The sequence below is a fragment of the Marmota flaviventris genome (genome assembly GCF_047511675.1).
Source record: "Marmota flaviventris isolate mMarFla1 chromosome 17 unlocalized genomic scaffold, mMarFla1.hap1 SUPER_17_unloc_1, whole genome shotgun sequence".
Lineage (NCBI taxonomy): Eukaryota > Metazoa > Chordata > Mammalia > Rodentia > Sciuridae > Marmota > Marmota flaviventris.
In genome coordinates, this window is record NW_027287693.1 from 979,644 (window position 1) to 1,004,340 (window position 24,697).

The following is a 24,697-nucleotide window of genomic DNA, read 5'->3' on the forward strand; positions in this document are numbered from 1 at the left end:
TTCTACGGTGCATGGGGGGAGAGAGGGTCTTCTGAGCTGGTTCCAGGGGTCCTAGGAACCCTGGGCCCTGGAGTTGAAAAGAGAGAAGATGGAGAATCATCTGCTAACTGGAATTTTAAGAAGGCTGAGGAAGGGCAGGAAGAGGAGCACTTGGAGTCAGGATGGACTGAATGCTCCAGGAAACACCCAAGTGCTACTTAAACCTTTGAAGGTTCAGCTCAAATCAGCCCCCCAGGAAGTCCACTCCTAGTTCCCTTGGGCCCCCTGAGCTGCGGTGGGTACCCTTTTGGATCTTGGGTTCCCAGCCTGAGACACCACCAGGAAGCAACATTAGTCACATCTATCTGCCTGCAAGTTCGGAGGGTGGGGCTTGGTGTAGCCAGATCCTTCGTGAGTACTCAGTGAAATAGGACAGAAGAGGCTGGACACCTGAGGAATTTTCGAGAAGCAGGTTTCTTAATTGCAGGGTCCATAGAAGCTCTTGCCTAAAAATTCTCTCCTGGACCATGAGTAGAGAAATTCTTTGAATTTTATATCCAGTGTGGGGGGTGAGTGGGGGAGCTAGGAGGTTCACATAGTGTTAGGGTTGGGCAAACGTCGGAGGAAAGGACCACCAAGAGACTATCTCATGCAAAAGCAAAGGGGTTTATTGGACCAGCATGCTGGGGCTCAGAGCTCTCCTGAGAGAAGCTGGAGCCCTGAGCACAGCTTAAGCAGAGTTTTTATGCAGTGTTTAAACAGGGAAGTTCATATGGCAGTTAGGGTGCGAGGGTGGGATTGTTACAAAATAACCATTACAGAATAATCATGCGTTTTGTCAGGGGGTGTTGGGTCAGGGTACATTTTGACATAAGTAACTGTTTTTAACATAAGTTTCGGGTTCCAGGAAAACAGAACTTAAACTTACAGAAAAGCAAAACTTAAATTTAACCTTTACAATAGCAAGTGCTTTTCTTTCCATCCTCTAAATAGATGTTTCACAAGTGTGTTTGTTTTCCTGCAAAACTGGCAATTAACAAAAAGAGGAAATGACAAGCCTTCTGCAGATTTTTTGCAGATAGCTAATGCGCTATGCAAAAAGCTCTCTGATAAGAAGAGAGACTTACATGTGACAAATATGATGTGGGTTTCTGCTTAATTATGGTAAGAGTCTTCTGGGTGGGGGTCTCTGGACTGCTTCACCAAAGCACATTTCACCAAAGCACATTCCACACAGCTTATCTAATTAACATAAACTAGATACATCAGTCAACCAATAAGGAATCTCCACACTTAATGGCTCCCTTTTGTTACTTCTCAAAGCACTCCCTCTGGCATTTTGCCAGGCACCATCCAGACTTGTTTACGAACTCTAACATTCCCCTGGCAAAGTGCCAGGTGTTATTTTGACTTGTTTACAGACTCTAACCCACATTGATAATAGAAAAAAGAGGAACAAATTGAACTGAGTTCAGCACAAGGCTGTGTTGTCAAGTCTGCAGTGGGCGACCCATTCAAAGAACAGCTTCTCTTTCTGGTCACCAAATGCCCCTGACAGAGCATGCTGTTGTGGGCCCAAGCGGCCCCACTTATGCCCAGGCAGGCCTCAGTTGGAGTCCTTAGTAGCAGGCATCACCCTTTAACAAACTGAAGAACCTGCAAAAGAAAGGAGGTGGATCAATATTCTTTAATTATTGGGAAAGTGGGAGCAAAAGAAAGGCTTTATTTTTCTGCTTTCAGGGCTGCCCAGTGCCTCCAGCTACTGGCTCCCTCACTCCCTTGTTGGCTCATTTGGCTGGGAGCTGAAGCCTTTGGAGCAGCAATTTAAGCAGAAATTAGGGGGACTTTGAGGTGGTAAGGGGAAAGACCTGCAGAGCACGCCCGAGCCCGGGGCATCTCACGGAGGGCCAGAGCTGGTCCAGGGAGGCCTGGAGGACGTGGGGGTTACACCTAGGTTTCCTTCCCAGTGTGGGGATAAGACCTGCAAATCTAAATAAAAAGGAAGGAAAAGCAACTCACCTTCTCCCTCCCCTCAATCCACCCCACTCACTCATAGTCATCCAGGATTCCCTATGCAGAGATGGGTTTCCTAGTCCACGTAAATGCAATCGTGGGGTTTCCCTCTGCCTCTTACACAATGCCCCGCCCCCAAACATCACCAACCTCAGCAGATATAAGCATTTGAGTCTGCAGGGTCAGGTCTCTGCTCTGGACTTGGGAGGCTCTGTGGCTAACTCCAGGAGAGAGACACACTGCAGAGGAGAAACACTGACGGGTACTGAATCCTCCTGGATCCCCTGCACGGGTCCTTTAAAGGCGCTAGGTCTGCACCCACCAGGGCTTTGGCAAAGGCAGCCTACTCCCCAGATCTGGGCACTGCCCTGAGAACTCCTTTCTTGCTTGAGGGATTTGCTTTGTTAGCAACTTAGTAGCAACTTCCAAGGACAGAGGGCTGTGGAGCACGCCAGACTGGGAGGCTGAAAATGCGGGAGAAACGTCAAGCAGCACAGCCTAAGATTTCCTAAACCAAACCTGGTGAATTTTCCCACAGTTCAGGAGTAGTAAGGACTTGAGAGGAACAACTAAATCGGGTACCCAGGATCCTGCGGATGAAGCCAAGTGAGGTTGTGGTCTGGGGGACAAATAAATTAGTGTCCCGTCTACTACAAGAGGCTCTGTTCCCCAGCCTTTCCCATAAGCCCCTGGCTTGGAACATAGTAACAGCATCAGAAGGGATGGGCAGGTCCCAGCATAGCCCATGCATGAATCCCTGTATGCTGCATAAAGTGGCTAGTAGAGCTGGGCGGGTTCTGTCCGCAGAGGCTTCTGTCCGCAGAGGCTGGCAGCAGCGAGTCAATTTGTTTCCCTTTTGCACACGTCTTAAGAGCCAGAAGAGAATCCTTCCGGCCGAGTACAGGAGGGAGTTGGGGCAGGCTTGACCTCAGGGCTTTGGCAGTAGTTGCTGGGTGTTTTCAGGTGGATGGGGTTGAGGTGGGGTGGAGAAGGCCCCAGTAGGTGGAGGTCCAGAGCCACGCCCCTAGGAGGAGATGGGGCGTGGCCAAAGTTCTCCTGGCTTTGCCCTACCAGGAGGTGGGGAAGCCAGGATGTGTAGGTGGGGAAAAAAAATGATCTCTCATGCCTTTGTCGGGGTAGCGGTGAGGATTCCTGCCCCGGATTTCAGGTGAACAACTAAGTATGAAGCATCCTGGGTCAGATGATTCATGTAAGTGTCACAAGACTGGGATTCTTCTCTTTAAATAAAGTGATTCATCCTGAGTTTTACTAATTCCATGAGTCAAAGAAGAAGGAAATGTGATTAGTTCCTCATCTGATTATGAAAATTTACAGGTGTTTCTACTTATCAGAAAAATAGAAATTGATTTCAGTGTTATTGCCATGGTAACAGGACATTAAGTAAGCAACCATTCATGATTAGTATTTCTTGAGACTAATGGACAGATTCACAGACCAGAAGGATAGATCCTTGTGACCCGGTGTCTTAGACTGCTGGGGGCCGGAGAACCTACATGGGCAATTCCTTGAAGCACAACAGTTCCTGCTTTACGCATGGCAAGGGAAAAGAGAACACCTCGTGTTGGGGTCATTTTCTCTGGAAGTCAGGACAGCCTGTTGTGTTCCAGGCCACACACAGGATTTCCACTGAGAGGGGACTTGGCAGGTCTGAGAAGTAAAAATTCAAATGTTCCAGGGAGCGCTGGGTTGTGTGTGGCTCAGTGATAGAGCCCTTGCCTAGCATGTGTGAAGCACTGGGTTTGACCTCAGCACCACATGTAAATAAATAAATAATAAAGTTAAAGGTCCATCCACAACTAATAAAAATATTTTTAAAAAAAAAATGTGCTAGGGAAAGAGCAGGAGGATCATAATCAAATGAATATACAAGATATAGAAAAGTCTCCATCAGGAGTATGCAGAATCTGGGACACTAATCCCATCATAGACTTAGATTCTATGAAAAAAAAAAAAAAAACTCAGCTAGCAGGCACATAAATCTCCTGCTGGGTTTTGAGCTAATGATATTACAATAAATACTTTAAAATTATTTTTCAATAAATAAGGTTTTAATCGATTTATGGATGTATTATTGAGAGACAAGAAACTGTACATAAAGTCTACAATTTTTGTCAGGCCCTGGGTTCGATCCCCGGCACTGAAAATAAAAACACACAATTTGATAAATTGCGACATAGGTGGAATCCTCACTGCCATCAAGATGGTACGTCTAAAAGTTTCCTTGTACTCTTTTCTAATTTCTCCCTTGTACTCCTACCCACCTCTCCAAGTGAAATCCAATGGCTTTCTGACACTATACATTATTTGGCATTTTTAAAATTATATACAAATGGAACCATGTCCTATTTTGTCTGGCTTCTTCTAATGAGCATCATTATTTTTGTAATTCATCCTTGTCATTTCCTTTTTATTGCTGAGTCAAAGTCCCATTGTCTGGGTAACCGAAATTGGCTTCTCCATTTACCTGTTGATAGGCTTTTGTTTTGTTTGCAGTTTATGGTTTTATACAAATAAAAGTGTTGTGAACATTCATGTACAGGTCCTGGAATAAACACATGCTTTCATTTCTCTTGGGAAAATACCCTAGAGTGGAATGGCTGGGTTAGATGGTAAGTTTATTTTCAAGAAACTGCCAAGCTCTTTTCCAAAATGCCTGTACCACTTCATGTTCCTAGCAGGAGAGTTTGCATTCTGTCACAGCCTCGCCAGCACCTGGTATCATTAGCTATTTGAGCCATTCTACTACATGTTCTCATAGGTAGGTAGTGGTACCTCACTGTAGTTTCTGTTGTGTTTTATCTTTGGTTTCTTGGCCGTGCTGGGGATTCAACCCCAGGGTTTGTGCTTGCTAAGCATGCACGGCATGCACTGTACCACTGAGCTACATTCCCAGCCCTCACTGTAGTTTTAATGGCATTTCTCTAGCAAATAATGATGCTGAGCATTCTCTCCTGGGCTGATAGCCCTCCCTCAGGGGATTGATTCTAAGATCCCCCTGTGAATACTAAAATCGAAGGATGCTCAAGCACCTCATACAAAATGGCGTAGTACTTGCATCTAACCTACATAATACTCCCAAGTACTCTAAATCATCTGGAGGGTACCTACAATACCAATTAAGATGCAAATATCAGGTAAATAGTTGTTGCTCTTTATTGTTTTGGAAATAATGTCAAGGAAAAAGTCTGAACATAGTCAGTACAGATGAAACTTTTCCTCAGGTATTTTCTGTTTGAGGTTGGTGGAATCCACAGGTGCAGAAACCAGAAATGGAGAGCCCATGGTATTCGCTATTTATGTATCGTTCTTGGTGAAGTATATGTTCAATCTCTTATTATTCATTTTTACATTGGGTTGTTTGTTTTATTATAACTTTGGGGGGGGGCAGGAAAATAGGTTTATTCAAAGCCAGCTTTGAAGTAAGATATAGACTTTTGTCTCTAATCATTACCCTCAGAGAACTCAAGGTGAGGAAAGTTTTTTTTTAAACGAGAGGGCAAAAATGAAACAAAAGGCAGGAAATATACATGTTGGGATTCAGTCAGCCAGAGAACTGGTCAGTCTCAACTTCCTTGGCATCTGTCCTCAGCAGGAGGAAGATTTTATTCTCAGTGAGAGGAAGTTCAGAAGTTAAAACAATTTGAAGCATTAATTTCAAAAGGGGCTGTTTGCAATCCTGCAGAGAAACTAGTTATCAAGAAGTTGTTCTTAGTTTTGGAGGGAGTCTGTCTCAAATCCCTCCTGTTTCGTTCATCTCACAATCTTTAGGGAACCCTGGCTCCATGGCATGTGACTGGCCACCCATTGTTCAATGTGTGTGTAAAACTCTTCAAGGAACTTGAACATAAGGAGTCAGATGCTTATTCCTGAAGGAGGAATATTTAATAGCTCCACCTAGATGAAGGGTTTTCATATTAGTTCCTGTAAGAACACTCGTTCAGTAGCCCCCCTACCCCCTGGTGTTTATTGTTGGTGGAGTTTGACAAGTGACTGCCTGTGAATTTCCCATCCTCCATCTTTGAATGATGTCCTCTGAAAACTTTGCTGATTATTTGCCAAGCATGCTTGTCCCATGCTACAGGAGCTCTGACATGTATCTTGATCTGAGTGGTCCTGAATTTTTCTCTCACAAGACAAGAGATGTCTCTCAAGAAGGATCCAAGTAGTTCCCCAGAGAGAAGTGGGAACTTGATTCAGGACTAGCAGGGAAGAGAATTACAGAATTACAGCACGCCTCAGTTAAAGGCATAGGCAGATTTATTTAGGAAAGTAGAAAGATATTCAAAGGAGAATGGGGGCAAGCTCAAGAGGGAGACACAGCCTGTTTTCTTATTTTACTTTGTGAGTGTTCTTTATATAACTTAGATTACAAGTTCTTTTTTTCCAATCAGGGGCTTGTTTTCATTCTTTTTCTTATTTTATTTTTTTTTATTGGTTGTTCAAAACATTACGAAGCTCTTGACATTTTTCTTGTTCTGAGTATTAAACTCAGGCTTCACAAATGTGGTGATGCACTCTACCACTGAGCTACAGTTCCAGCGGAAAGATCAAGAACCCAGGCCAAATTTTTGCGCATGGTTCCAATAGAGCTGTTGCTGATCCATATTGCTTTCAAGGGTGCAAGGAGGCAAAGGTCAAAGAAAAGTTCTTAAAGTCCAACATTTCTTTTTTTCTTTTATGTATTGTGCATTTAGTGGCATCTCTATGAAATGTTTGCTTCACCCAAGGAAAAAATATTTTCTCCTTTACTTTCTCTAGAAGTTTCATAGTTGAGGGACTGAATATACACAGAGACGATGGCCAAATATAAATAAATACAGAACTCTGACTGACAACCTCTGCAGCAACCAGCCCAGGAGGGTAACCCACAGCCCCCAGAGCCATTGGCCAAAAGTGTCAGGACTTGTCCAGTAACTGACAGCTTCCCTAATTTCTGCCCTCACTTCTAACTCAGGGCCAACCAAGGAAGCCAAATAGGTTTCCCAGTCTAATCACAGAGGATGCTCCGTTTCGACTTTGCTTGCCTCATCTTCCTCACTAATGACCACAAATCAGACCTTACCCAAGCTTGTCTTTTTGTCCCTAGGAAGATTTCCCACTCCCTCCCCTGTCATCAGACCTCTGCCAACTGCAAGCAATGGTGACTATTTCCCTTGTTATAGCAAGCTTTCCATAAATACCCTGTACCTTTTTTCAGTTGAGTGGTTTTCATTAATGTCCACAGTTCTTCTGGAGTTTCCTACAAGACACCATCTACACTCCTTGTTGTTGTGGGTCCCAGGCTACGCCCAGGTCTGGTGCCTACAGAGACCCCTTGCACCTTGCTACAAGTGGCTTGTTGAGCCTGCACTGTTGTGGTAAGTCAGCACTAGTTCTGAACTTTTCTTTCATTGTGTTGATGTGGCTGTTTATCCTCAGTTTGGCACCTGGATTTTGATATTGATTCCCATTTGCCTGGTATCCATGGGACAATCAGGCTATTTGATTACCATTTGCCTGGTATCCATGTGACAATCAGGCTATTCCCTTTTAGGCCTTTTGTGTTGCTCCATTTGAAATTGTTTTTCAGGGAATGGAAATAGAGGTCAATGATAGATCACTTACCCAGCGTGCACAAGGCCCTGGGTTTCATCCCCAGCCCTGCAAAATAAAAGTAAAGTGTTTGTTGTAAGAAGAATCACAAGACACAACACAGGCATAGATCCTAGAAGGCTCTGTTCAAGATGGCGTTGCAGACCAGTGAGTTTGCAATTCTCCCTGGACTGGACATTTGGACAAATTAGGCTGTGGGTCATCAATAAAACCAGAATAGAGTTCTTCTCCTGACTTAAGATTTTTGTCCTGGGGTCTTGGCTTTGATCCAGCCAGCAGGAGGACACAGATTGTCAGATCTGGGATCAGAGATGGCCAAGCATGAGGCTGGTAACATGAGACACAAAGTTCATAAACATTACATTCCCACTGATGGCTGTCATCTCTTTTAAGGTGTTCTAAGTCTACATCCTCTGCTTACATTGGAAAAACTGCTCTTATATGTATACTACTAATTCATGGCCCTTTGAAGTAGCATAACTTCAAGGATGGTTTGGCTCTTTAATGACCACGTGGGGGAGCATGTGAACAAAATTGCTCATTTGAGAAGCACCTTAGAAAAGTAATGGGATAAGTCAGTTTTGTAAGACCAATTGGGCAGCAGTTTGGGGCTGATATGGAGGCTCTCAAATGAAACTCTGAATCAAAAATTGCTTCACTCCAAGATTCTTTTCCTAAATTGGGCACAGTGGTGCATACCTGTAATCCCAGCAGCTCAGGAGGCTGAGGCAGGAGGATCAAGAGTTCAAGGTCAGCCACAGCAACAGTGAGGTGCTAAGCAACTCAGTGAGATCCTGTCTCTAAATAAAATACAAAATAGGGCTGAGGATGTGGCTTAGTGCCCCTGAGTTCAATCCCTATCATCTCCCCTCCTGCAAAAAACAAAAACAAAACAAAACAAAAAAAACATTCTTTTCCTAATGACAGTGAGCAACTGGACATACTTAAGCTGTAACATATAAGGCTCATTTCTCTAGAAAAGCCTTCCCCTCCTTGCTCTCCAGTTGCCTCTCTGCCTCCATCTTATTCTTCTGATCTCTCCTCAGTTGGTGCCTTCCTTCTCTTTCACTTGTCTAGACCCCTTATCTTTAACCTACAACTCTCCTGAAACTTCAAAATATCAGTTCTTTCTAAGATCTGTCCTTCTCTTCAGCCAGGAATGGAATCAACTGCAAAATTTAAACCTAGACTAACATTCCCTGTACTTTAGGAAAAATACCATGAGAGCTGTTCATATTTACATAAAGAAACCCTAATTCTAAAAATCACACAAGGTTGGATATTTCACCTCTAGCATGAGACCTAAAAGAAAACCATCCATGATTATCTGGGGACACTGCCTAGGAGGAATTATCGACTCCTTGTTTATATGCATAATCAGAAGAGGATTCTCATCAGTGAGAGTCTTACACATAGAATATATATAAGAAACTTACCATTAGCTCTGACAGACGTTATTAAGGATACTATCTCGGGCTGGGGATGTGGCTCAAGGGGTAGCGCGCTCACCTGGCACGTGTGCGGCCCGAGTTCGATCCTCAGCACCACATACAAACAAAGATGTTGTGTCTGCCGAAAATTAAAAAAATAAATATTAAATTTTTCTCTCTCTCTCTCTCTCTCAAAAAAAAGAGGATACTATCTCTATCTCTTCCCTATATAGAAATTAGCACAAGTAGTGAGGAGCCGTCATTAACACAAGTAGTGATGGACACGGCCTTGGTCTAGATTTCTTCTTGGTTAGCCATGGTGGCATCTGTGCCATTACCTGTACTTCCTGATGTACTTGAATCAATGAAGCCAACAAGGATTTGTAGTCACTTTACAGAAAAGGAGTCTTGGTTGTATGAGATTGATCCTCATGGCTTATGGGATTTGTTCTTTTGGTCTGGGTTGGGCTCTAGGGATTCCAAGTTCCTACAGGCACTATTAAAGTACTTTTTTATTTATCATAATGGTCATGAGACTAGTCAACTGGATTCTTTCCAGAGTTTTACATTTTTCTGCACAGCTACTCTCATCAGATGATTGTGCTCTAAAGGTCAAGATCTTGCCATAGTTTGCTGTGGATATGACCTCAAGCAGTGAATACTGGATTTCCATGAGTTCATGAGTTGGTTCTCATCTTGAAAGCAAGAAAATGACCAAGTGGAGAGAGACTGGGAGCTTGAATATTCCTATGGACAATGGCCAGACCATGGATAAAAATAGAACTGTGACCTATAACCTCTGCAATGACTGGCCCCAAATGGTCAGGACTTGGTCAATAACTAATGGCTTCCCTAGTCCCTGCCCCCACTTCCAACTCAGGACCAACCAGAGAAAGTCAAAATGATCTCCAGACCAGTCACAGAGGATGTCCTGCTTCTAGTAAGCCCACTCCCAGCTTACCCACACCCACAACCTCAGATTAGGGCAAACTCATGCCCCTGCCTGCCTTTGAGTCTCTGCCAAATGCAAGCAGTATAACTTGTTTCAGTTGAGCTCTGAAAATTACTTACAATTCTCACTGGGGCAATCTTCATTGATTTCCACACTGTTTTACTTGTTTGTTTGTATTTTATAATTTTATTTAATGAATTTCTTTTTTTATGTGGTGCTGAGGATCTATCCCAGTGCCTCTCATGTTTAGGCAAGCGCTCTACCACTGAGCCAGCACCCCGGCCCTAGTTGCTAGTTTTATACTTAGGTCTATGGCATTTTCGAGCAAGTTTTTGTAAACAACGTGAAACTTAAGTTTATTTTCTTTGCACATGTTTATCTATTTCTTAAATCCAATTTATTGAAAGGATTACAGTTACTCTACTTTGTATCTGTGTTGAAAGTTAGTTGTCTAGATGTGTGTGGGTCTATTTCTGGACTCTATTCTGTTCCATAAATCTATCTTATCTGTTTGTATAACAATAGCTCATGTCTTGATTGTTTTTATACCAATAGCTTCTGCCATATGAGGACACGGTGAAAATGTGCCATCTTTAACCAAAGCAGGTCCTTAACAGATTCCTTCATCTTAGACTTCCCAGACTCCAGAATTGTGAGAAATAAGCTTCTGGTATTTATATACCCCATGTATGGCATCTTGTAGTTATGGATATACCCCATGTATGGTTGCTTGTGAACGAGCTCTCTTTGACCTTTTTAAAAATTTTTATTGTCTTCTTGTGACAGAGGGGTCCAGAATAGCACCAAGTCTGTCTGTCTTCCTCCTTCCCTCTTTCTTTCTTTCTTTCCTAGGGATTGAACTCAGGGATACTTTGCCAGAAGTTACATCCACAGTCCTTTTTATTTTTTATTTTGAGCTAGAATCTTGCTAAACTGCCCAGGCTGGCCTCAAACTTGCAATTCTCCTGCCTCAGCCTCCCAAGTCACTGGGATTACATTGAATGTGCCTTTAGAAAACAATAGCATATGCCTATAGTCCCAGTTACTAGGAAGAGTGAAGCAGGAGGATTGAAAGTTCAAGGCTAGCCTGGGCATTTTAGCTTGAACCTGTCTCAAAAAAAGAGAAGGGATTGGGGATGTGGCTTAGTGTTAGAGCATTCAATCCCCAGCATGAGGAGAGTGGAGTGTGGGTAATGTAACTATGTTTGCTAAGTTAAAAATAATATTAAGTGGTACACCCATGTGCCCACTCTGGATTGATAAATCTGTGTCTGGAAGAAGCTGCCTGTATGTTCTTTCCCTATTTCTCTGTCTCTCCTTAATTTTGCCATTTCTCTTTCATCAGTGGTAAGCACTATTTTGAATTTTTATGACTATCATTTCCCTTAATTTTCTTTATAATACACTATTTATGTACCCTAAGTGACATTAGTTTTGCCTGTTTTTGAACCTCATATATATGGAACCATGCTAGCTGTATTCTGTGGTTACCTATTTTGTCCACATTGCGTTCTTAGTGCTCATTCAAAATGGCACATGTAACAGTGCCGGGGAATGCAGCTTTCCAAAGCCAGTTTGCCTATACTACACTTTGTTCCTAATCTTCTTCTGTTCTTGAATAGCAATGGTCACTGCATTCTTGTTCACATCTCCAGGATATAGGCCTATTTTTTTTTCAGTTTAATTTCATAAACACTATCAGCTTAGTTTTTTTTTTTTCTGTTTGTTTGTTTAAACCTCTACAGAACATAAAAATAGGTTGTATGTGTCCCAGAGACACAAAACAAATCTTGGGAAAGGAGCATAAATACAGGTTTTCTCCCTCCCAAGATGGAGCGATTTACTACTATGTTGTACTCCTTCTCTTTGGTGATTAGTTTATAGCACAGCTGCCTGAAGTTATTGGATATGGAAGCCAGTTGTCAAGTCATAAGACACCCTTTTTGATCTGATTCTATGCCTATCAAGCACCCTTCTGAAATCTGGCTCCTGGGTTCTCTTCCTACAGGAAGAGAGTAAGGTACTGGTTTGAAACAGTGGCTTGAGCTCCCTGACAGTGGCATTTGTCCCGAGCAGTACCCAAGGACCAGGTCTCATGTCCTTCAGTGTGTTTTAAATATTGGGTAGTAAATCAGCTTCCCTCAGACCCATTAACTTGGGGATTCTAAAAGTAATTATGGTCCTCTAAGGACAAGACTGGATCTGGACTACAGTTCAAATCATCAAGGACCCGCCATCCCAGGGGCAGTTCTTGTCAGCATGGACATGTGGCTTTTCCTGGTGATACTCTAACTTCAAACTGAGCTCATTTGGCCAATGTCTGCATTGTGTTCCCTGATTTACTAGCTACTGGATCTCAGGTCCTCTTCTTCCACTGGAGCCCTGTACTGGTTTTGTTTTGTTGTATCAGTGCTGGCTGGTTTATAGATGTACCACAGAGCAAGCTACATATGGACCAAGCTGCATTCTGGTGCTGAGGTCTTGTTCTCAGATCTGCCTGGGGGCGGGGGGCGGGGGGGTGGCAATGATAAATTACCAATTCTATCAGATTTGTTCCTTCCCCAAGATGGATTACAAAATAATCAAAAACCTGCCCAAGTCTCAGTGAGAAGGGAAGGAACTAAAGACAGCTTTATTTCTTTTTTTTTTTTAATTTTAATATTTATCTTTTAGTTTTCGGTGGACACAACATCTTTTGTATGTGGTGCTGAGGATCGAACCTGGGCCGCACGCATGCCAGGCGAGCGCGCTATCGCTTGAGCCACATCCCCAGCCCTCTTTTCTTTTTTTAAAAAAACATTTATTTTTTAGTTTTAGGTGGACACAATATCTTTATTTTCTTTTATGTGGTGCTGAGGATCGAACCCAGTGCCTCACGCATGCCAGACGAGCACACTACCACTTGAGCCACATCCTGAGCCCACAGCTTTAGTTCTTGATCCTCCCACTTTTCTCTCCCATCTGTCTCTGTTCTCCTTCTTCAACTTTATGAGACTTCCCTTCACTCATCTATTTATTCATTTTTTAAAAAAATATTTATTTATTTTTTAGGTGTTGATGTACACAACACAATGCCTTTATTTTTTTAAATATTTATTGTTTAGTTGTGTTTAGTTATTTATTTTTATGTGATGCTGAGGATCGAACCCAGGGCCTCATACGCACTAGGCGAGCACTCTACCGCTGAGCCACAACCCCAGCTCAATATTGATTCATTTTTAATTTGTTCTTTTTACTTAGACATAAAGGTGAAGCTCCCTGCGGTATATTCATATATGCACATAAGATGACTTTCAAAGTATTCATTCTGCATTTCCTCCCCTTTTTCTGACCCTCCACTCTGCATCTTGATTTTTTCTTCTCCTCAACCATGTGTCTTTAGGTTATCCTATCCTTCCCTCCTTCTTTCCTTTATTTTATTCTAGCTTCCACCTAGGGGAGAAAACATTTGATCTTCGACTTTCTGGGTCTAGTTTATTTTGCTTAGCCTGATGTTGTCCATTTCCATCCATTTACCAGAAAGTGCCTGGTAACTTCATGGCTTAGAACTCCACTGTGTCTATCAATCACAGTCTCTTAATCCATTCATTTACTGATGTGCATCTGAGTCGATTCCATAGTTTAGCTTTCGTGAATGGTGTGGCTGTAAACATTGAGGTGGCTGTATTGCAAGAGTATGCTGATTTTAGTTTTGGAAAAATATCAAGGAGTGGGGTGGCTGGGTCATATGGTGGTTCCATTCCTAGGTTTATATTTTTGAATAATTTTATTTTTATGTCATATTTTTTTAGTTGTCAACAGACCTTTATTTTATTTATTTATATGTAGTGCTGACAATCAAACCCAGTGCATCAAACTTGCTAAGCAAGCTCTCTACCACTCTCCAGCCCAAACTCCTAGTTTTTTGAGGAATCTCCATACTTCTTTCCAGAGTGGTTGTACTAGTTTGCAGTCCCACTAACAATGTACAAGTATACCCTTGTACATTTTTGTCAGCGTTTATTATTGTTGGTATTTTGATAATTGCCATTCAGACTAGTAATTGCCAGAGGTGATATCTTCGTGTAGTTTTGATTTGCATTTCCTTGAATGCTAGAGATGTTAAACACTTTTTCATATATTTGTTGGGCATTTGTATTTCTTCTTTTGAGAAGTTTGTTTAGTACACAGGTATTCATTGGGTTGTTAAGTTTTCTGGTTTCTTTATTTATTCTGGAGATTAATCGCCTGTTGGAGGAGTTACTGGCCAAGATTTTCTCCCACTCTGTAGGCTCTCGCCCCAGATCCTTCTGACCAGGAGAGCTTCCTAGTTGCATTCCAGCTCCAGTCCACGAGCATTGTTGTAAACCTTTCTATTTTTCACAGGTGACCTGAGAGCCCTTGCCACTCAGAGAAGTTGGCAGAACTCATTACTCAGATCACAGCGTTCCTGTGGTGGCAGTGGCATCCAGCAGACTTGGCTCCTCCATCTGCCCTGCCCCCTCCATTTATAGGTGAATTTGGCCTCATGCTATATGAAAATCAGTGAAGTGACCAACTGCAGAAGGGTAGACTTAACCCCTTGATTTTCCTGCTTTTTCTTTCTTTGCCCTGATCTGTTTGTTCTTTCTTTTAGGAGAACCTTTCAGGGTTGTCATTCAAGGGCTGAGAAGATGAGTCTCAAGATTGATTTGGAAACGAACTTTGCTGAGTTTGTTATAGATGCAGGAGAAGTCATCCTAGGGACTCAGCAAAGAACGGATATGAACCCTCCTCTACTGCGGGTGAAACAGAATGAAAACATCTTGCAAGCAGTATGTGCTCTGCTGAACTCTGGAGGGGGAGTGATCAAGGCCAAGATAAAGGATGAAGACTACAATCATGAGATTCATGAAGAGGGGTTGGATCTACCTCCAGTTTTTGAAGGTTATTTAGATGAGATGCAACAGGGAAAGCTCTTTTTAATATTTGTGACGTCATGGAACACAAAAGTCTCAGGTGTGCCACTTGCCACCTTGTGCTCTAATTTGTACCACAGATATAGATCATCTAACAATGTCATGGATTCTCATAAAGCACTGGTATTCCTGAAAGAGAAAACTGATTCCAGTTTGTTGAGTCCACAGGAAGCTCAGGCTGGTGCACACCGTGAAGACGACACAGAGGACTCGGCTGCTGCTTTATTTGATAGAGTTCAGCTGCAATACCTGGAGAAACTCAACTTGATGGAGTCCCCTGCACGTTGAATTTCAAATGTTCCCAGCAGCTCTGTCACAGTGTGTTAAAGAGAGGCTCGCCAGGTGTGTTTCTGCATTGGCCAGTGCTGAAGGAGGCTATGTATTTTGGGGTGTACATGATGAGACCCATCAAGTCATTGGATGTGAAAAGGAGAAAATAAATCTTTCCAAGTTCAAGAATTCTGTTGAACGCTGCATTAGGAAGTTACCTGTCCGTCATTTCTGTACACAGAGGCATACAACTCAATGTTCCATCCGATTCCTTGAAGTTCATGATAAGGGGGCCCTCCGTGGTTATGTCTGTGCGGTGAAGGTGGAGCGATTCTGCTGCGTGGTGTTTGCCAAAGTGCCCAATGCCTGGCAACTGAAAGCCAACAAAGTGAAGCCGCTGACCACAAAGCAGTGGGTAGATTGGATGATGCAAGCCAAGCCAGGTCAGGAGCAAGTCTGCAAATGATCCGCATGTTTGCTTCAGGGGAGGAGGGCAGAGAGGAAAGGGCAGTGTGGTGTTCGTTGAAATCTTGGGAAACAGAGATTTTTTTTCCCCTGAATGGCAGCTGCCTGATAGTAATTCCTATGGATGCAGTTGGTAGGTCATTTTCCTTTCCTCCCTCTGTCCATCTTGAACATTCTGCATTTGACAGATGCCCCAGGGTCAGAGCCCCATTAGCGGTTGGTTAAGGGGTTGATTTGAATTAGTTATTTCTATTTTCACAGCCTTTCTTACATTCTTATTAAAGTCTACTCCTTTCCTTTCTTGCATTTAGTTATTCAGGACATTCCTTTTTTTCAGAGATATTCCCTTTTTAACGTCCTTCCACTTTCCTCTGACTTCTTATTCTTGTTTGGGTCTCTTACTTCCGAATTACATTTTATTTTATTTTTTATTCATAGATAAAATACTCATAGATAAATGTTTGCATAAGCTTATGGGGCACCAGGTGATGATTACATACATGTGTACAGGTGTAATGTTCCAATCAGGGTAAGCACATCTATGTCCTCAAGCATGTATCATTTCTTTGTAATTAAAAACTTTCAAACTCTTTTCTTCTAGATTTTTTTTTAACTACACTCCTATTTATATTCCACTCCTATTTCTGAACCAAAACCCCGAGCCCACCAGGGCTTTCCCTTGCTATCCTCGTTCCTTCCTTTTGTGCATCAACATGTGCTACTAACTGAAACTGCTGAGCTTAAGAGTAGGGCTGTGGGGCTGGGATTGTGGCTCAGCAGCAGAGCGCTCACCTAGCATGTGCTGGACCTGGGTTCAATCCTCAGCACCACATAAAAATAAAGAATTGTGTTGTGTCCATCTACACCTAAAAAAATAAATATTTTTTTAAAAAAGAGTAGGGCTGTGGCTATGCATCTACCTTGGGAAAGAAAAGCTGAGATGAAATTAGACAAAAGAAAATCAGTAGCAACTTCTTCAAAAGTTCAGAAGAGCTAAATTTTTCAGAATCTCCTCAAAAGTCTGTATCCATTGAACTTCATATCTTCTAATCATATGTCTTTAAAATAGCATTCTAACAATATACAAACACTTTGAACATAACACAATTAAAACTTACTAACTATTGCCTCATACTATATTTTCCCCACAATATTTCAGAAGGCTTTTCTGGGCTGACCTGAGATATAGTCACAAATATGTGTGGGTCGTATAGCTTTGGGTTATGTCACAGCTCGGCTATATGTTGAATTCTGCCTTTTGCATTTCAAACTTATGTTGTTTTTTTCTTTTTCCTAAGTTCGTCGCAGACTTTCTGAGATGTTCCTTGAGCTGAGTTTGTCACCCTCCATGCCCCCTAGCAGGACTGTGTGTACTCAGAATTTGGAAAGGCTGAAAGTACTGCAGAAACATCACTTTCCAGGTAATTTGTCATCTCTGGTTTCTTTGGAACATGTTGATTGTTTCTTCATATAGAGAAAAATTATTTGTCAGTTGTGGTGGTGCACACCTGTAATCCCAGCAGCATGGGAGGCTGAGGCAGGAGGATCGTGAGTTCAAAACCAGCCTCAGCAATAAGTGAGGTGCTAAGCAACTCAGAGGGACCCTGTCTCTAAATAAAATACAAAATAGGGCTGGGGATGTGGCTCAGTGGTCACATGTCCCTGAGTTCAATCCTTGTTACACCCCCACCTTCCCCCGCCCCCGAAAAAAGAAAGAAATAAAGAAAAAAAGTTTTTTACTCCAATGTTATATTACACTAACATACAAAGTCAATTTCAGGAAGTTTAAGGACTCCAATATTACTAACTAACCTTTAAAACTTTCAGTAGAAACTGTTTGTGAATAATTTTGTCATTGGGGTAGGAAAGGATTTCCTAAACCAGATCCAAAAATATTAAACAAAAAGCTTGATACATTTCATTATATGAAATTAAGAACATCTGTTCCTCAAAAGATACCTTAGAGATTGTGAAAAGCTATTACTAAAAACTTAAGGAAGGTATTTTCAACCCATAAACTGATGAAGGATTAGTTTCAGAAATAAATAGAGAACTTATGCAAAATTTTAAAGGTAAAAGCAACCCAATAGAAAAATGAGAAATATAAAGATTCATTTCTCAGAAAAGGAGACACATATGTACAATAAACTTATAAGGATGCTCAATCCATTAATGAAGAATAAAATGCATTTAGCATCATTAATAGAAAAAAAAAATCATGTTTTGAAGATTTTTGTAAGTAAACAGAATCTTGTTCATCACTGCCAGAAGTTTAAGTTGGTCTAATCTTTTTGAAAAATGGGTTGGACATTGCTTGGTGTAGTCAGTTATTTCCAAAACTCTACCCTTCAACAATTTCTCTAGTTTCTAGAGAAAATGTATACATGTGCATCAGAGGAAGTAGACCCTTGTAGATCTGCCCATGAATACTCATAAATTCACTATTTGTATCACTTTAAACAGAAAACAACATCTATGATCACAACAATGGCCAAATATATTGTAGCATCTTCACATAGTGAAGTGTCTTTCATCAGTGAGGATGGGTGCACTCCAGTACATGTAAGCCCAGGCTGAGTCCAAGTAGTGTATGTCTTCATCTCCTCATGAACTTAATCACAGATTTCCTTGATTCTTTTATTAAGTATAAAGTATTTAATAGTATTCCCAAACATAGATTTTCTTCATTTGAACACAGCAACTCAGGAGGCTGAGGCAGAGGATCACAGGTTGGAGGCCAGCCTTAGCAACTTAGTGAGACCCTGTCTCAAAATAAAAAAAATCAAAAGAGCTGCAGATGTAGCTCAGCAGCAAATCATCCCTGGGTTCAATTCCCAGTATCTGCCCCCCCCCACCACCAAATTTCTTAATTTTAGTAGTTTTAATTATGAGTATATTATGCACACAGAAGCAACAGAGATTTAATTTAATTAATAAGCATATAGGGAAACCTATCTAAATACACCCAGCTGAAATTAAAAGATAAAATGTAGTAAGTTCTATTTTAACAGTCCCTTTTTATTAAAAAATATTTTTAGGTGTATATGGACACAATACCTTTATTTTATTTATTTTTTGCAGTACAGAGGATCAAACCAGTGTTTCACATGTGGTAGGCAAGAGCTCTTCCAATGAGCCACAACCCCAGCCCCACAGTCCCTTTTTCGATGGATTTTCAAATGGTGTCTAAAGGATGATATCTAACTTTTTCCTTGTTGTTTTGTTTTGGTTCTGAGGAATCTAACCCAGGAGAGCTTTAGCACTGAGCTATATCCCCAACCCCTTTTATTTTCCATTTTGAATTAGGGTCTCAGCAAGTTGCTGAGGGTCTTGCTAAATTGACAATTCTGGCCTTGAACTTGTGATCCTCCTGCCTCAGCCTCTGAGTTGCTGAGCAAGCACACCTGGCCTTTTTTTCTGTTTTAAAAAACATTCTCTCCGATATATATTTTTCTACAAATAATTCAAGTGTTCTTTAAGGATAGATTCCAAGTAGTAATGATTGCTTATAAATGTAGACTTCCATTGCCGTATTGTAACCCAAAACATACCTCCAGCTATGCTTTCAGCAACATAGAATCACATCAGAGTTTTTCTCTTTTAGAAGAAGATTAGAATCATTTTGTTACTTATTAAATCATATTCTTAGACTAGGTTTTCTTTTTATTTTTTTTTGTACCAGTGTTTGAACCCAGGGGCACTTAACCACTGATCCACATTCCCAGCCCTTTTTATATTTTATTTACAGTCAGGCCCTCGCTAAGTTGCTGAGGCTGGCTTTGAACTCATGATCCTTCTGCCTCCGCCTCTCAAGCTATTGGGATTACAGGCCAGCACCACTGTGCTCAGCTTAGACTAGAAATTTTTTATAGTAATTTCTGATTGTTAATTATTGATGTGTAGGATACATTCTGAGTATTAAAGTATACATTATGAAACCAAGACTAGAAAAAGGGGGCTCAAAGCCCTTAAAAACCCCAGACTCTGTAGCAGCTATGCCATTCTCTCCAGAGAGGGACCGTGTAGTGTGCATTTAACTTACTTATCTCATTTTCTCTGATCAGCTCCTGCCTGTTACTGTGTGATAAAAGTAAGGTATGCATTATGCCACTTCCTAAACATTTTACTTAATGGTCTTATAAAGGCAGAAAGCAAAGATAATTTTGAATTTAACCTTCCTATATTTATGCATTTTTGTCCTTGTTGGAGTTCATTGATTAATTGTTCTAGAACAATGTTAAATCACATTAGTAGTAGGCAATACCCTTAGTTTAGTCAAATTGTTTTTTTGAGTTGTTGTTGTTTTTGGTTTATTGAGATGAGGTCTCATTATGTTACCAAGGCTGGCCTTGAACTACTGGGCTCAAGCAATCTTCCTGCCTCAGCTTCCAGAGTAGCTGAGGCTACAGGCATGTGCCCCCAGTACCCTGCTAGTCCACGTTTATAGAAAATATCTACAGCCCTTCTCTGAACCCAGACACACTTTATTGGTGTGTCCAATTGCTTTCTGGACAGCTTCATAGATATCTCCAACTAAGCAGTTCCAAAATTTATCTCTCATTCTGACAATCCTCTATTTCTATTTCTCCTGTACAGTCTCCATATTATTACATATCATTTTAATATTATTTGTTCCAAATGATCTGTTGGAAAGTCCTCTTCTAGCCAAGCACAGAAATCTGAACTCACCCTTGACTTCCTTCTATCTTAAATTTGAACTTCAAATTTGGAGTGTATTGATTTCTTTTTTTTTGGAAGAGAAAAAAAAGAGTTCATAATTTTGATTAGATTCCAAATTAGGGCACGTGACCCTCCCCCTGAAATTAATTATGTATTTAATAATATATTATCTTAAACACATACATATATACATATATATCCAAGTCTTTTTTAAACATTTGTTTTTCAGTTGTAGGTGGTCACAATACCTTTATTTTATTTTTATGTGGTGCTGAGGATCCAACCCAGTGCGTCACATGGGCGAGGCAAATGCTCTGCCACTGAGCTACAACCCAGCCCTATGGAAAAGTGTTTTTAAATACCACTTTCAAAAGATATTTTTTAAATGTATGTACACAAAGTTGATTTTTTGTTACTAAGTTCTAAAAGTTTTAACACATGTATAGGTTTTCGTAACCATCGGCACAGTTAATATACAAAAATCTCCATCCCCCCCCCCCCCCCCCGCAAATAAAGCTCCCTCATACTGCCCCCTTGTGGTCACAGTCTCCCAACCCTAACCCAACGCAGCCATGGATCTGTTCTCCATACCTAGTTTTGCTTTATGGAAGGTCCTTAAATGAAGCCATAGAGTGTACAACGCTTGCCAGGTATTAAGATGGCACATGAAGGACTTCCTCCCCACCTTTGCCTCCCCCTCTCTCTCCCCGTCCTTGCCTGCTCCTCTTTGACATAGAGACTGCTTGGAGGTACCTCAGGGGTACCTGAAACAAGCACTCCTTTCTTGGACCCGTGTTTTGTTCATGAACCTCATTTTGACCATCTCACTGCTCTCCACCTTTCAAATGGCTTACCTGAAGTCACCCTTTGAGAATCAGTTTAACTGTCTTCCTCTTCATGAAGACTTTCATATGAAAGTGTCCCTGTCCTTGATGCTCACATAATATTTGGTGGACTCTTTTCCAGTAGCCTTTATGACTTTGTGTCATAAATATTGCTGTCTCTATTTAGGAGAGCCACTTATCAGCTCCTAAGCCCTGTTCATCTTTTTCTTCCCAGTGTAGAACCTAGTACTGCCACATGATGGAGCCCAAGTGATGGCTGGATCTGGTACATATGCTGGTGATTATTCCTTGTCTGGGATTCTCTAACTTATTCTAGTTCTTTCCTTGTCTAGTATCATCACACAGAGTTGCGTATACTCCAGAAAGCCTCTACCAGGAACTCTGCTCAGAACATAAAGGACTTAGAGACTTAATAGATAGAGAAATGCGCCCTGTCTCCCGAGAATACTGATTTTTTCTCGAAGCTGGGCTGTGGACTTGGGTCTGAAAGAGAATCAGGGTGTTATCTGTGATGCCCTTCTGATTTCCCAGAACAACACCCCAATCCTCTACACTGTTTTCAGGAAGTGGGATGAGAGGTTCAAGGATGATTCTATGAAGGTTGCCTCTTCTTTGAAGCAGAGGCTGGTGGACACAGGAGGCTACACTGGGAGAGTGTGCATTGTTCCCTTGTTCTTCTAGCTGAATCCGGTCGGAACACCAGTGACACCACATAGTTCAGTAGCACAAATTTACCCAGAGTCCTATAATCTTACCACCATCCAGCACATGGAAACTCTGTTACGGTCCCTTGTGAGAGTCTTGTTTGGCTTCAAATCCTTTGTAAGTGAAGAGCTGGGCTCTGAGACTTGGAACCTGCTCACAGATCAACAGTATGAGTTGCTTTCAAAGAACCTTCACAAGACCAGACAGCTGTTTGTTCATGGCTTACCTGGGTCAGGGAAGACCACTGTGGCCCTGAAGGTAATGCAGAAGATCAGGAATGTGTTCCATTGTGAACCACATGAAATCCTCTACATCTGTGAGAACCAGCCCCTGAAGAAGTTTGTGAGGTACTCAGTCTGACTATGTTCACTTTCTTTTCTTGAGTAACTTTGGTGTGGCTTTAAGTTTATGTGATAAGATTTCTATTGCATTTACCAGGTCCAGGAGAGTTTAAGAATAGAGTAGGCTTCCTTTGTGTTTGATTGAAGAAATCTGACTGTGTTTTTTTTTTTTTTTTTTTTTGTTGTTGTTGTTGTTTTGTTTTGTTTTTTACACTTCCAGCAATAAAAAAATATGCAAGGCAGTAACCCGGAAATACTTCATGAAACATGACTTTGCAGAGATTCAACACATTGTCGTGGATGAAGCTCAGAATTTCTGCACCAAAGATGGGGATTGGTATAAGAAGGCCAAAACCATCACTCAGAGAAGAAAGGATTGTCCAGGAATTCTCTGGATTTTTCTAGACTACTCTCAGACCAACCAATTGAGCTGCAGTGGCCTCCCTGCTCTCTCAGACCAGTTTCCAAGAGAAGAGCTCACAGGAACAGTCCTCCATGAAGATGAAATAGCTCAATAGCTACAAGAAGTGATGCAGACAGTCAGAGAAAATCCTCCTCCTAATGTCCCCCTTGGATCCCTGGTGATGCTCCATGAACCTAACTAGACTTGGGGTGTTCCAGGTAGTGTAGAAACTGTTGAGTTCTTGGGCTTGAAGGAGACAGTGATCTACCTAGCAGAGAAGTGTCAGAGAAGTGTCCCCAGGGACATTGCTGTGCTTTTCACCAAAACAACTGAAGCAAAAAAAAAAAAAAAAAAATTAAAAAAAAAAATAATAATAAAGATAAATTTCTAAAGGCAATGAGGAGAACAATATCTCAGCTCAATGAGGAATTGGATCCATTCGTGCAGATCAGTGATGCAATGGATATTCTGACTGGTAACATTGTGTTCGACGGTGTCCGTCAATTTTCAGGCCTGGTAAGAAACATCCTGTTTGGGATCATTTCCCAGAGAATGAGCCAGCCATTTTATACAGTCTTCTATTCTGTCTGGCTTCCAGGGCAAGGAAGCATTTGTATATTTTGAGAGTTTTTAACTGATGGGAGCATGCCGGTCTTAAGTTAAGATAGACCTCAACTCTAGTTAACTATGAAATTACTTGATCTAAATGTGTAAGCATCAGACCTTTAGTAAGCACTCATTCATTAAGTCTTGTGTTCTTGTCAGCATTGGGGGCTGGGGATAATGTGGCAAATAAGACCCCTAAGATTCTTCCTGGGGGCAGACACTAAATAAATGCAGGTACCAGGCATTTTAGATATCAATAGGGGATATCAGAGAGAGCACCCTGAGACTCAGAGATTGTGTGTGTCTGTGTGTGTGTGTGTGTGTGTGTGTGTGTGTGTGTTTGTGTAGGGAGGGGTTGGATATTCATGTTAGGGAAGTTCTCAGTGAGAGAAAAAGTAATCATGGGAAGATCTCGAAGCCACATGTGCCAGGCAGATTCAGATATTTTCATTATTTTTAGCCCAGTCATGTGCAGAAATGCTTGAGTACGGTGTGCAGGGAAAGTGAAAGGTGGAGAGGGGTAATGTGTCTGGCATTGTGGAGGCTGGGAACCGGCGGGGTGTTTCCACATGTAAGACCACAAGCTACAAATTATAAGTTTTGACTGCGTTATATTACTTTATTATTTTCCCCTTTGTCTTTTAATGGTTTTAGTGTTTGTGATCTCGGTCTTTTAAAATATCTTAATTTTTTTATGCCTTTTGGTTATTTGAAATCTCTGCTTTTTAGATCTGCTTTAATATTATCCCTGTGGTGAATCTTCTGTTGCTACGTAAGGTAAGATTGTCACATCACTGTTTACAGCAGCTCAATTCACAGTAGCTAAGCTATGAAATTAACCTAGGTGCCCTTCAATAGATGAGTGGTTAAAGAAAACGTGGTATATATACACAATGGAGTGTTACTCAGCTATAAAAAAGAATGACTTTATGACATTTGCCAGCAAATGGATGGATCTGGAGACTCTCGTGCTAAGCGAAATAACCCAGTCTCTAAAAACCAAAGGTTGAATGTGTTCTCTGGTATGTGGGAACTAAATCCACAATAAGAGGGGGGGTGTTTAGGGGAAGAATAGAAGTTCAGTGGATTAGGCAATGTGGAATGGGGGGAAAAGAAGGGAGGACAGGAAAAGGAAAGACAGTGGAATGAATCTGACATAATTTCCCATGTACAAATATAAAGACAGCACAGTGAATCCCACCTCCATAACAATGGGATTCTAACTAGAATCGAAATGAATTCTGCTGCCGGTATAACTAAAAAGAAACAATTAAAAAAAAGAAAAGATTGCCACAGTCCTCTAGGGAAGCACTGTTTGTTTAAGATGATTGAAGACTAAAGGGGAATGAATGTACTGAACTCAAAGGTTATATTTTGTTTTCCACTTAATTTAATAATCAATGAAATTATAGAGTAAATTTAATATCCTTATTTTTTGAAAGGCCACTACTACAAAAC

The 24,697-nt window shown here is 41.3% G+C and overlaps 3 long non-coding RNA genes and 1 pseudogene across 4 annotated transcripts in view; 2 read left to right on the forward strand and 2 right to left on the reverse strand.

Annotated features, from left to right (window-relative positions):
- The window catches only part of LOC139703711 (uncharacterized), a 261,415-nt gene that overhangs the window by 21,765 nt on the left and 214,953 nt on the right, over window positions 1-24,697 (forward strand). The window lies entirely within an intron of this gene.
- LOC139703702 (uncharacterized) lies at window positions 627-8,836 on the reverse strand. Its single transcript, XR_011705801.1, has 3 exons — window positions 8,305-8,836; window positions 7,618-7,653; window positions 627-1,635 (listed from the first exon to the last, which is right to left on the reverse strand). It is a non-coding gene; the product is annotated as an uncharacterized lncRNA (long non-coding RNA).
- On the forward strand, window positions 7,195-23,789 carry LOC139703701 (schlafen family member 5-like; annotated as a pseudogene).
- Window positions 9,124-22,213, reverse strand: LOC139703703 (uncharacterized). 2 transcript variants are annotated; one of them, XR_011705802.1, is made up of 3 exons: window positions 22,116-22,213; window positions 21,940-22,039; window positions 9,124-9,174 (listed from the first exon to the last, which is right to left on the reverse strand). It is a non-coding gene; the product is annotated as an uncharacterized lncRNA (long non-coding RNA). The 2 variants fall into 2 exon arrangements; XR_011705803.1 differs by lacking the exon at window positions 9,124-9,174 and adding an exon at window positions 18,293-18,421 and having other exon boundaries at window positions 22,116-22,212.